The sequence below is a fragment of the Camponotus floridanus genome, unplaced genomic scaffold (assembly GCF_003227725.1).
Source record: "Camponotus floridanus strain SB8 unplaced genomic scaffold, Cflo_v7.5 scaffold23, whole genome shotgun sequence".
NCBI classification, from domain to species: Eukaryota; Metazoa; Arthropoda; class Insecta; order Hymenoptera; family Formicidae; genus Camponotus; species Camponotus floridanus.
The window spans coordinates 529,295-541,507 of NW_020229359.1; the positions used below are offsets into that span (position 1 = coordinate 529,295).

At 41.8% G+C, this 12,213-nt stretch overlaps 1 protein-coding gene across 1 annotated transcript in view; it reads right to left on the reverse strand.

The window, feature by feature from the left end:
* LOC105258246 (nephrin) overlaps positions 1–12,213 on the reverse strand; it is a 343,203-nt gene that overhangs the window by 254,874 nt on the left and 76,116 nt on the right. The window lies entirely within an intron of this gene.

The window sequence follows — 12,213 nt, forward strand, 5'->3', positions numbered from 1 at the left end:
ATTGCACATTTCATTTACAACTTGTGAGATATTTAATAAAGATATTATTCACTTAGTTGCTAAACAACTGTGTTTTTTTCATATGTCTTACTTAATGCGCGCGTTTACATATAAACTAATCTTTTCGATATCAGTTATACAGCGTAATAAAGATAAGATTAGTTTACGAATGGGAAGTTTTGATTTATCTTCATTGTGTGCAGTAAAGTTAAATTAACCGGTGGATGAGGTCTACGATAAGCCGATTTAAAGAGTGTCTCGTTAAATGATACGTTCTATTACATGTACGTTTCATTTAGAGTTAAACTCAATTTTATTCCATATTTTACTTCATCCTTACTTCAAACACGCGAATTTTGCGTTCATTCAAATAGTTTAAAAATACATCTGAAAAGTTTAAATCAACATCAGCTTTATTTGCTTACTATTCATAGACAAATAAAACCGTGGAAAATTATTATTTAATTTATCCATCGATTTGCAGACGAAATTAAAGTACTTTCTGCCCTACATACGGTTTTTTTTTGTGGCGTTTCGAACGAATACGTCAGCTACCTCAAAAGATCCACTTACGATATCTTACATCTCAATTATTAAGATGCAAAAGAAGGAATGCATCTTGGAAAAGGTCACGGAAGCAGAATGGAGCAGTACCGACTTACCTCCAGCGGGAGAGGGAAAGAGAGGGGGCCCGCAAGGAGTCACAGAAGCTGGAAGCCTGGAGAGCTAGCACTCGACCTCCTTAAACTCGCGTGCTTACACGAGAGCGATTTCGCGACTCCCCCGCTTGACCTCAGTAGCTATTCATCCATCTGAACTTTTCGAAGAAATCGAATGCACCAGTCTCGGCAGTGCATTCAACATAGAACACCCAACGAATGCTTCAGTCTATCAATAATCCACGTGATCCACGAAACGGATTATTGACGAATTCAAATATCGGCATTACATTCTGTTGAATTACCTCGTTGAATGCATTTAGTCTGGTTATGTTTTTAAATGAGATTTGAATAAATATGTATCTGAATGCAATAATATATTCTTATAAATATTAAAGCATTTTCTACACTATAAAAATAGGATATTACAGATATTTGAGAAATTCGATTACTTGTGGTACTTATTAAATTATAAAACATACTTGAAGTTCAAATAAGTCCATGCAAATCGGCGTAAATTTTCTGCTCCGATAATGCAAATTATTATTTCTATTCTTTGAATTGCTAAATTCATTATGCAAGTTGTTTACAATTTCTGCATTCTAGCTGACAGACAGAAATTGTAAGGAATGTCCTCGAATTCCATTTACGTCATGGCATTTTTAAGCAAGAGAGAATGTCTGAGCGTGTTATTTGAACGCTTCCGGCTGAATAGTACATTTCACATCTGATATGCCCCAGTTAACGTTTTATTGGCATTTCTTACGAAATTTTCCCCCTTCCCCTCCCGCCTCTCTCTCTCTCTCTCTATTAGATTTCTTTAAGCGTTTTGACACATGAATACGAATTTTCCTAGCAATTAATTCCCGTTAAATCGCTTGAAAATGTAATAACTAAACGTTGAGTGTTATTTTTTATTTTTAAATCGACCGGATTGCGAGACTCGTTACCATCGGTCAATGTAACGCACAATATATATTTCGCGAAGGATTAACTGAATGGTCTTCTCGAACGTTTTCCTGATTTCCAATCCATTCGAATGTCACCCGATTTTTTGATCCCGTAACATATATGCGTTCGATATTTTATCTGTTATTCATCGCGCTATTGAAAATATGCGAGAGGGAAAAACACTGAATTATTATCCCCGTTATTCGCGCTGCTTCATGACACTGTGTCGCGAATTTTGAGATACGCAACTCTTGTATCTCGCGTATAACGTTACATCGCGCTTTCTCGTGTCCAATGCACATTACGATTTCCGTCGTCCCGAAACGAAAAGCCTCGCTCGCAGAAGCTTTATTTCCCTCATCCGCATATTCCGATTGACTGTAACTTCCGCTCGTGGAAAAAATTTTCAGCAATGTAGATAGATATTGCGAAAAAAGAGAGAGAGAGAGAGAGAGAGGGAGATGTGTTTGACTATTCATGTTTTCGACGAATGTTCGAGAATCACTGACATACCCTGCGGGATCGTGTAGACACCGTTACATACACAAGTCGGCGGGTCCGAGCAGATGATGAGATAAACAAATTATAAATAAAACATCGAATATACTGCGCGCGCGGGGAGATACATGTCTATAGGCGACCACAGCGCACTATACATCGTCCGCGCCTCCCATCTCGTCCTCTTCGTCCTTCTCGCCGTCGCACTCGTCGTTGTCGTTGTGCCAGAAGCGTAACGACTGCTTTGAATTTCATGAGGGTGCGAATGAATTCATGGTGGGATGGCGCGGTTGGCCCCGGAGACTCGGCGATTTCAAACGTCTCCTGCGACCTCCCGCAGTTACGCGCTTTACAAAAGTCGAAGAAGCAATTCTCATAATACTAACTGCCGCTTATTTTACGCTGTATAATTCCTTAGTTCCGATGGGCAGTTTAACGGCCTCGTGAGTTTTGAGGGATCTACAATCTCCTAAATCTTCGGTTGCGTTCTACAAACACGTGAATTTTATAAAAATTTTTTATCCCAGAGTAGAATGTATTACCTTTCTTTAATAAATATTACTGAATATCAATTTATTTCCGATCGTAAAAAATTACAGACGAATCAATATGCAATTTATTAGGGATCTCTTAAATTTTCCATCGCGTTTTACAAACACGTGTGTTTTGTAAAAACTATATAACTCAAATAATAAAATATATTATCTTTCTGTGTTAATTTCTTTATAAATATCATAATTTCCGTTATTGAGTTATTTTTCGGAAGTAAATATTGAGTAGCAATATTTACTTCCGAAAAATTCGTGAGAAATTATAAACGAGTCGTCGTGCAACTTATTTAGGGAGACTTAGAAACATGACCCATTATATCGATATAAGCCTTCATGAATTATGTAATCCATTAAATTGCGAAATATCGAACTGATAAAGCAGATGCGGTCACGGGTATTTCCGAAAATTATGCCCCAATTCCTCCGGCCGAATCCGATTACGCCGGGTGAGCCCTTCGCGCCCGGTAATGAAATCTCCGTTGCCTCGTTAGGCAGTAACAGCGGTCGCTTTGACGCTAGAATTTATAATTTCTCGCTTCGTCGTTAATGTGACATTAGAGCAAAGTTATAAAATTACATACAAGGCCCAGCTCCGGGTGACTATCGACAAACAAATAAGTGCATTAACCTCGACGTTCGAAACTTTGTTCCAATTAGGGACATGTGAGAGCATTACTGTCTAATAAAGCCGCCCGTGTAAACATGACCGCTAGAAACGGAAGTTGTAAGGAAAAATAAGGATCATCGAGAAACTATATGAATTTCGGAATTTCGGGGACTACGAGTTTCCACGCACGTCGACATTTTCTCTGTTATTTTATCAAACGATTGTCAATCTTTATTTCTCTATTTTAAATTATATTATTTAAATTATATTGTCTATAATATATATTATATTTAAATTATATTATCTATAAAATCTATCATTTAAGAAATTAATAGAGAGAGAAAGAGAAAGAAAACAAACATTTTTAATAATAACTCTTAGCGCTCACTATTGTACGCTATTTATCATTCAAGCAAGTAGGTCGAGATAAAATTCTCGACAATATCCGCAAACTTCCGTCGTTACGAGGTCTCGGTCTCGAGATAAACGAGCGGAATCATTAATATTTGACCCCACGGATTACTCGACAAATCCACGGTGGTAGCTCACTGTCGCGACGAGGTGAGAAACGAAAAGGGAGACGATCGCGTCTCCTAAACCACGTAGGCTTAGAAATACGTAATTCAAGCCGTACCTCTCGGCTAAAATATTTTGCCGGTTGTCTCGTTATTTATCCTGCCAGGGAAAGTTGTTGTCGGTGTCGTCGGTAGTTGTCGTAATAAATGTCCTATCCTTGAGAGCGCGGGACTTGACTCGCGCGCAGAGGAACGTCGTTACACAAGTCGGCCCGACCATGCAGACTGGTTTTGCCCTACTTTTTGCGCGACATGCCAGCTACAACCACGTCGAGGACAATGTACAAAACGTCTAAGCGAGAAAATAAGATATGTCAACGAAAGAGGGCAGTATCTCTTTCTCTTTTTCCCTCTTTCCTTCTCGCGATTTCACCACTTTTCCAAAAATGATTGGATCGACGTATAAGTGCGTCTTTTCAAAAAAGGAAACGAAGATTGACGTGGATATTATAGTTTTGATAAATTGAAAAGGTATAAGATATAAAAATTAGATAGATTAAGCTTGTTCCTTCTGTTTTAAAATAGAAATTTAAATTTAACATAAAATTTCTAATTGAAATTGTATGTATACATATATATAGACTCGTTAATATTATCTAATTTCCTTGATCAAATATGCAACATTATATATATATATATCGATCGGCGATGTCGAATTGATTTGACTAAAAGAGGTATCTCGGGCGATGCTTTTCCGATCCAGACTTCGACTACGGAGAGAACGAGTAAGAAAGTGGATCTGAACATGGACGTGGTATACCGAGACGATCAATTAACACAATTAATTCAACGGCCACTCGTCTACGGAAGCGTGTTATTAAATTCGAAATAGTCGCGATTACATAACGTAATATAACGGCGCATACGGCGCGAAAATGGGTTCGTTATATTCAGGCCTCGTTATATTTCACGAGAGACGGAGACGTCGCTTGGTATAAGGTAGCCCAATTAGAGAGCAACGTTTAAATAAATTTCCATTGATAGCCACTCGCCCCTACAGCAGTTGTTATGTCCGCTTCGCGAATAAATTAGCAAAAATCGGCTCGGTAACTTCAATTCGAGGCGGAGAATAACACGATTAATTTCGGATCATCCTGAAACGAGCCCGAGCTTCATCGATCGCTTATCAAACGTTCGTTGATGATTGCGTTTCGGGAGCTTTTGCGGAACGATCGTATTTTCCGCGAATTAATCGATCGATTGTTCCGACCGCCGCTAATCATTCATTACGATATCGACGTAACATCATCGTCATTTTCAAGTGCCATCGCATCACATTATCGCGTTATCACGACGAAGTTAATGTTGCCGGATTTGGAAATGCTGATTCTGCGGTGCGCCGCGGTCAAATTTTGCGGATAGAAAACGCGACACACGTTCCCCGGAAGCACGTTAATAACTAACCTGGTAATTAACTTACGCCGAACACAAACGGAATAATTGGTGCGCGCTTTATAGACGAAAAGTCCGTAACGCCGCTCAAAGGTATATTTTTATATAAATAAATAAATATATATACATTTGCGAAAAATATTTAATTCTTATCCACGCAGTTGGAACGTTTGTAAAAAGCATGAAATGTGATATTTGGCCTTTTAAAATATTCCGACTATTGAAATATGAAATAATCCCCTATGCGCGTCATATTCGTCACGTGGTTAATCGCAAGTGCGCCGTGAAAGTCCAACGTTTTTCAACAGATATGTCCGTTTCCCAATTCCGAGTCGCGAGGGATGAAGAATCGAAAAGCGGATGAGAGGTAATTCATAGAGCTTTTTCAATGGTAACGTCATGTCCGGTCCGAACGCGCGCTGAAGAGCTCGTATAACGGGACGAGCAAAGGGTAGTTTTCCAGGGAAATTCACATCTCCCTTCCCCGAAACACGCGCGTGAGAGAGAGAGAGAGAGAGAGAGAGAGAGAGAGAGAGAGAGAGAGGAGGAGAAGGAGGGAAGGTAATGATTGTATCGTCCTATTATTGGGAACGGAGTCATAGTGTTCTCTGCGCGATACGAGCAGCCCGATCCTATTTCACCCCCGAATGAACGTCGGGGGTGAACGGGAGGAGAAGGGGGTGGTGTTGACCAATCCGATGAAGAGCTCGAATATAGTCGCCACTTCGCTATTCCCGCTCATCCTCCCTCTCGTGCGCTCCCATCCTTGCTCATCCTCGATCCGACTCTTTACGCATCTCTCGTGTATTTTATCTTTTTTTTTTTTTCGCCGAACTTTCATTTCCGCCCCATGTGATTCGTGATCACGCACAAATAGCGCGATAAACCGCGCGATAAAATAAATAACGGCAAGCTGTCGATTAGTTTTCGTAGCGTTTTTAGGGAATCGCATAATAAAAAATAGAAGGAATGCGTGCGAGAAACGTAAAGGGAGAAAGAGCGAAATAAACGCAATAAGCACAGATGCTGTAACTTGACTTCTATCGATGTTACGCGTTCTTCTCTCATGCGTTTGATAAGCGCGTTGGACAATGTACTTGCAACTGCATTTTCTATACGTATGAAGACGCGGTCGACAGCGACGTGACGTAGAACACCAGCATTTCAAACGTCGAGTCGTACCACTGAAATCCGAGAAACTGCCGCACCGCGTTCACAGCATGATATTATTATTTTACCACTTCTATTTTCACATCGCGGAGTATACACACGTTCGCGGATATCGGCCAATCCATTTGAAACCGAGCGTAAAGTTTTCCGCGCTCTCATTTTTTCCCAGTTTACGCACCATTTTGTCGCGAACTTCACCAGTGACAGCAAACATGCTAACGTCAACGTCGCCGGATCGACGGTTCCATGCTTTTATTTTAAAAAGTCAGAATTTAAAATCTTCTCATCTCCCCCCCTTTCTCTCTCTTTCTTTCTCTTTTAGTACCATATGGAAATTTTCTCGTATTTTCGAGCATAAAGCTTTAATCCTCTGCTAGGAGAATGTCGAAGCTATTGCGAATGTGTCGTGATGTATCATCCATTTATACGGACTTGCTAAACTGTGCGTAGCAAGTAGTCCGTGCAAGCGAAACAGAGACTGGGACTGTGTAAATTTTTCTCCCTCATGCAGCATTTACAACAGGAAGGATTGAAAACGCGCGTCGTTGTCGATACTAAAAAGCATGAAACAGATATCGATAGGCATGAATCACGGCCAAACGCGATGAAACGATTAAACCGTTACATCACACTACGTTTTCTTTGCTGAGGCGGCGATATTGCATTTTTTTCAATTAGCCCTCGCGACGGATTAAGCCGAGAGCGAGAGAGAAGGAATGCGTAAAGATGGAGAACAAAGAGGCTGGAGAGAATGCGCCGTTATTACGTTCTCCACATCGGAATTACGTCCGTTGCAAATCAGAATTGCAATTTGATCGAACAATCGCTAAACCGCAACCCCCGTTCGAGTCAATCTCATCGTTCTTTCTCTCTCCCGGATGCGCGAGATGACATCTCGAAGATTCAGATTGCCTCGCAAAATACCCCGAGATAATTGTTAATTGATATTAATTAATTGGCCACTGATTGCGCGCGTTTGTGTTCGCGTAACGGTGAAATTGACGCATCAACATTGACGCTTGACTATAGTTGTGTGTTGCGTGTCTTGAAATTACGACCATTACAATGTTCGATGGCAGATTACAAAGTTGACAAACGAGTGTGCATTGCGACTTCATCTCTCAAGTCAGACGCGATCATTTCCATAGTTTACATTTCTCGAGAAATGTGTCCCGCCAAAGAGATATTACTCGGATACTATACATCGCTGTCAGGTAGATAGCGATTTGAAAATTATGGGACAATGTAAGTTTTAAGCTCGCGTTTGGTGCTCGCGCGATATAAAGACTCGACAGAGACGAATGGGTCGTATAATATTTCGCAGCTTGCTCGATAATCCGCGTCAAACGACAAGGTTCAATGAAGCCTCACGGCAAGGCTTAATTCATTGCCTTGATGCAATCACGTTCGCCGGACAGTTGTATCACGCACGTGCGCGGACAAACATTCCCTATGTGCGAACGCGAGGAATAAAGCGGATAATATGCGATTTGATTGGGTTTCCCTCTCTCTGTCCCTCCCGCTCTCTTTCTCATTCTCAAGACTGGCCACGCCGGCGACGATATTGAGCCAGAGTTGAAGCGTTCCTCTTTGACGGATTATCGAAAATCGATCCGAGCCGATACTCAATTAACCTACAAGTCATTACCGAGCGTAATTATGCCGATACTGATCCCGGGATCTGTTTAAATTGATAATAATAACGATAACGTGGATGCGCGCGCGGCTTGTCCTCTTCCAATATACGCGATCGCTCTCGCTGATATTGCAATCTGTCGGTTCGTTCGCGTTGGCTGGGAAATATTTTTTTTTGTCCAACATAGAAGCCAAAGCCTGACGATCGACAAATTTCTCTTTGGGGTAAAAAAAAAAAAAAAAACGGCGCTCGGCAATATCGCGCGTGGCTTCTGACAGCGGTGACCAACGTAGTCCTTCACGAGTATTTCGCAGTTCAATTCCGCTCGAAATTGCCGGCGATCTTGATACCGGGGAAATTCCAAGCTCTACGTTTATCTCGCATCCGCTTTACATCGATGCGCGCAATACTAACAAGACGTAATCTCCAAATTAACTATTTACGCGTAGCTCGAGCGCAAATGGAGCTAGAATGCCGAAGAAGTAAGACTACCTAAAAGGAAATAATTAAAAAATAAGTATTCTTCAGATATTCCATTGGATTATCTACAGTGTACGAAAAATCTTCTTTTTTTTAATCCTCCGAAATTTTTTTAGCGCACGTACATATTATTAATCCTTTGAACTCGCTATCAATCAACGAGATTTCCTATCGATAAAACGATATAACACGGATTATAGCTAAAAAACCGCACGCGTTCAGGTTGGTGAAAAATACACAAAATCTCGCGCCAGTCAATTTTATGGGCCGCTGACGTTTCATTGGATGCGCATGTATCCCGGCGCAACCTTGTCGATGCGGAGCGCTGGTTATTGGTCATAATTGGACTAATTAAACGATCCGGCATGTGAAAGGAACGATATTGCTTTCGAGTTACTAACTTTCAGCGACAAAAACTGCCGCTCGCCTCTCTTTTAATCGAAAGATGTACATATCATTAAAAACACTCACGGCTTTAATTTCAGTTGATTAAAAAAAAATGTAAAAATTGCATTCACAAATTTATATTTAAGAAAAAAATTATTTGGAAAATTTATATCATCATTTATATCATCATATCATTTATATCAATTTATATCATTTATATCATCATATCATTTATATCAATTTATATCATCAAATTTATATCATATATTTAAGAAAAAAATTATTTGGAAAATTTATATCATCTCGTAAAACGCGACTCATATGACGTCAAGTGGATTTATATTAGAAAGGTACGGAAAATTCTCGCAAATTTAGATCCCCAATCACGAAATATCCCGTCTACAGGAAGATATAAGTCATCGAGCGCTGGATTCGCCGCGAATAATTATCACCGGTCCGGTCCCTCCTATTCTTCTTCTGGCCCGACCAGACAAACCGGTGACACCGATCGCGCACAACGAACGTGCAAATATTGTCGCGCTACGTAAATCGCAAAAACAACGGCGCTCGTCAAGCAGAGGATTTATGTACGGCGGTTCCGTCGCAACAGCCCGTACCCTCGTCGCTCCTCGTCGCACACTCGCCTCCCCCTCCTTCCTTCTCCGCCGCGCCATGACCGTCTCCCCGGCCCGTATCCGCTTCCGGTTTCGCGTAGATGCACATGTGTATACCCGCGCGTCTCGCTTCCTCCCCTATTGTGTATAATTCCATCCCTATTTTATATATATATATGTGTGTGTGTGTGTGTGTGTGTGTGTGTGTGTGTGTTGTAATTTTTTTGCTTCCGCGGGACACGCCCCGGGAGGGACTTTCAATCCGCGTGTCCGCGTCTTTGCGTGCGAGTCACAATTTCGCAGTGCGGAAAAAAATAAAAGGGGAAAAAAAAAAAGAGGGAAGCGCGCGATTCCGCTCGAGTAAATATGCGGACAGTCCGCGGACGTGACGAATCTTGTGCATTAATAGCGCGCTGCCGCGCGGAATTCGCCGCGGGCCGAAATGATTCCCTTCCGATCGTGCCCCGCCAGTTATTTCTGTCCTACTTTCCGTAAAGTGGAATTCACAGCCGATCGGCGCCATCGACGCGCACGAGCGATGGAATTGCCGACCAGGCGCCCGGTATCCTCTGGATTTAGTTACCGGTGAAATGCTTCCGGGAAGATACCACGAGGCTCAAGTCTAGGGAGCTAGGATTGCCATCGATTGTGATCGATATGCACGAGCGATAAGCCGACGAATCCTAAATACTAACGGGATACTCTCGTCTCTCACGATACGTGTTCTCGGGAAGGGGCACGCGAATTTATATCGGCCGCCTATCATTATTTTGGTACATTGTTCGCGTTAGTTGCTATTTATTAATCCCTAGGTTTCGCTATGTAATTTTGCTATTTATTAGCGTTATTATCTCGGATTATCTCGGCGTACGGCTATTACTATTTAAACGCCGCGAATGGTCGAAAGTTTAAATTTACAGTCGAGCTGGCATAATGTCGCTAAATGCGCGACGCGACCGCGATGCGATAAAAAGGACGCGGTTATTATAACGAAAGTCTTTCGAGGAGAGGAGATTACCGTGCTGCGCACAGGCGGTTCTTTTAGTCGAGCACTTTTACGCGAATTGTTATCGCTCATTTAATTTCAGTGGCGCTTTAAGTGCAGATTCCGGCAGAGGAGGCTGGCGAAGCCCTCTTTAGGAGGGATACCCGAAGGGTTACGGCTCGGTGGAGAGAATCACGTTTTATTTATTTTGTCCCCAACATTTTATTCCAGTCCGACCGTTTCTCGATCTCGAGGACCGAAGTGTCCTCGCCGTTCGACAAATCTGCACCGTTAGGGCGCGACAATTGTTTTTCGGAGCTACCACCCTTGAGCGACCGAAACGCGTCCCTCTTCTGCCCCATCGATACTAGTCTCCGTCCTCTTTTTTTATCGCCCCTCGTCTTGTATTTTTCTCGCTGTACGAAGGGAAAGAATATCGCCCTCAAATGTACAGATACGTCCTTTGGCATTCTTTCGGTAAAAATCCCTGAATCTAGGATCGAATAAAAAAAAAATTATCGCAAAGATACCGCAAAAATATTTTCCTTTGATTATATATTTAAATTCGCGCCGAGCATGTTGCGGAAGAAATTGCTCGTCGTTTCCTTTTTTAACAAAGATCTATCGGTAATCATATTTATTATAGCGATGCAATTTGTTAAATACCTAACAATGTAAACGGAGGAGAAGGGAGAGCGAGCGAGATATAAGAATAATGCCCGTGAGCACAAAAGAGGGAGAGGAAGTTTTTCGCAGAAGAGTTTTTCTATCGCAAAAAGGCACTTTATGAAATTTTTTTCTCACCTACGCTAGCTGCTTCGCTAATTGTGTTTCTTCAGCTATTTATGGCAATAATTAATTAGGAACTGGGCGCACGTTGAACGAGACTCGAGCTCTCTGGCTTATGCCTTTTTCTTACGGGCCATTACCGCGAGCATCCTTTTTACGTCCATTATATAGCTATAATAAAGATGATTTATTATTATTACCTCTTTTATTTTTGTCGTACACTCACTTTGCACCACCGATGAGACGGCGTTAGAGGGTCGGAGCTCTCGCGAGGTTCTACACGCATGTAGATTTTCGCGTGCAAATTTCCAAATCGCTATATCATGTCCTCGAATGTGCACCGATAAAAATATCACATCTTGTTCATTGTTCCCTTATAACATCGTATTTCACTCGTGATTAATAAACTTTTCCTACCGCCCAACATTCCCGTGATAATCCTACATATATCGCGAAATGAGATATATCGAGACTTAATGAGACTTTAATTTCTTCATAAAATATCAGTCAAAGCTCGTGAATTTTGGTGGTAATTTCGAAAATGGATTCGACTTTGCAGTCTCGATGCTGATAGTAATCGACGTAGACGATAAAAATCAACGCGGCTCAGGTGGCTTTCGACCAAATCCCTCCGTGTTGTAATGAAAGATTTACCGTCGAAATTGAGACGCGACGGTGACAGTTAACCGCGTTATCTAGTAGCAGCTGGTTCGATTGGTGAATCCGTGATAGTTCTCGACAGTAGTGGTAGTCATGATGATGACGGTAACGACGCTCCGGTGATATTGGTAATGTTTCGCGGTGTGGTAGTGATGGTGGTAGTGGTCGAGACGCTGGAATAGGAGGAAAGGGGATGCGAGGGGGTGGATGAGCTAGTGACTGGGGTTGCTATCTCGTGTCAGTACGATGTTGGGAGCAA